At 36.8% G+C, this 1,904-nt stretch overlaps 1 protein-coding gene across 1 annotated transcript in view; it reads right to left on the bottom strand.

The window, feature by feature from the left end:
• LOC107105197 (serpin H1-like) overlaps window positions 1-1,904 on the bottom strand; it is a 6,370-nt gene that overhangs the window by 1,323 nt on the left and 3,143 nt on the right. The window lies entirely within an intron of this gene.

The raw sequence follows: 1,904 nt of genomic DNA, 5'->3' as shown, positions 1-1,904 counted from the left end.
GACAATTAGCATCACAGGTGTTTATAATCAATAAATTCTGTTACCGATTGTAACAGAAGAGCCCTTTTTTTTTTTTTTTTTACACAGGCTTATTTTTATTCATTTATTTTTAAAAGTAATTCTGTTGAAGCTTGGTGGAAAAGCAATGTCTGTCTTTCATTTTGTTCATTTTTTAAATAACTCTTATGTATTACTTTTATTAGATTAAAGCTTTTTCTGTGTTCTTTGTGGGTTTTTCTTTCATTAAACAGGAGGAACCAACTATATAAACGGTTCAACAGTCTTTGTTGTTGCTGCATATTGTTTTTTATGAGCATCGTTTTAATCATATGTTGTATTTAAATCCTTTACGGGTCTGTTTTTGTGCACAGGCTGGTCATGATGTGGGACACTAGCACAGCTTTGTGACAATGACTGCAGCTCAGCTATTTTTGCATTTAGCACCTGGAAATGTTCTGTTGGATTTTTTTCTGGTTTGTGTTTTTTGTTGGTTTGTGGTTCAGTGTTTTTTTTAACACCACAATGAATTACGTAAATACAAATACTGTGAACCAACATTTTATTTACTTTTTTTTTAAAATCCTATTCAGCTACACAAGCATTCTCTTTAAACCCCACAAATTTGTACTATAAATTAGAGTATACCAGATTCTTATGTACACCTTAGTAATTTATTGATTTGCAGTAAAATTTCCTCCTTTTTGGTGCTATAGAAATGGCCACTCTGTCAGCTAAAGAAATATTTTAAAGTGTATACTCCAGTTAACAATGTATTGATTACTAAATTAGTTGATGATTATTTCAATAATCAATTAAACTGATTAACTGTGTTTATTAATACAATTTTGGTTAAACATTAAACATTTTTTCAGGTGAGAAAACTTACAGAACAAAATACCAAGGGATCCATTGATCATGATTATTTTAGTCATTTTTACATGAAATGGACCCTCACAAAAAATATCTGAACTATGCCTTTAAAGGCACACCACAGACTTTGTGACCTAAAGAGTTGATGCATATCAGTTATTTTATATGGTTCCTCAGGCCACTACACAGTGCTTGACACTATCAATGCTACGAGCGGGGCTCCCCTCTTCAAATACCGACTATGTAAGTTAAGAGAAGACGCACCGTCATTGGCCAGGTCATGTGACCTAGAAGTATGTATCGCTTTAAAGCCATAGGCTCTTTTATAGTCATGGAGCTAAGGCTTTAGCTCTATTATTTTTCCGTCTGCTCGACTACTGGTCATGGTTGAGGCAAGGAAAAAGTTTTAACCTTTTGAGGAGGCTAAAAAGAGAAAACGGGAAAGAGATTGAGGAAAACCAAGAGTAAATCTTGGAAAGGAGTTTGTTTGTTGGCGCAGACTGAAAGAAGAAGCCGGATGTACTGTAAAACCAATTCTGTTTCCTCAACTTTATTATTAGATTGGTAAATTAACACTTTTCTCCTAGTATACAGTCATAGATCTTTGTTATTATTTTCCCTGTTGACAGAGTGCTGCTCTGGTTTCTGTGCCTTTACTCCTGTTAGCTGTACGAGGCTGTTCGGCTCAGAATCCCACTTCAGTTCAAGCCGTCATGCTCATTATACGCCCAGCTAACTGTTACGCCGCCACCACGCAGACTAATTGGCCAAGCCCCGTCTAACTTTCTACCAATGAGCCTCCTTCCGCTCTGCAGCCACCTTTCCCACTGTAAGCTTGTTTATTTCCCACCTACGGACCTCCGCAGCACCGCTCACTCCCCTTGGTGGATCGTGCACGTATCACGTGGGAAGCCTTTTAGTGCTGTCGTTCTCATCTCACGCTCCCTTCTTTTCCAGACGTACTGAAGAAACTCTGCGTGTCGTCTTTGTTTTTTTAATAAATAAACTATTCTTAACTAATTTCAACTAGGGTT

Source organism: Cyprinodon variegatus, unplaced genomic scaffold (genome assembly GCF_000732505.1).
Source record: "Cyprinodon variegatus isolate N-32 unplaced genomic scaffold, C_variegatus-1.0 Scaffold2141, whole genome shotgun sequence".
Taxonomy (NCBI): domain Eukaryota; kingdom Metazoa; phylum Chordata; class Actinopteri; order Cyprinodontiformes; family Cyprinodontidae; genus Cyprinodon; species Cyprinodon variegatus.
This window is presented reverse-complemented; position numbering and strand designations above follow the sequence as displayed.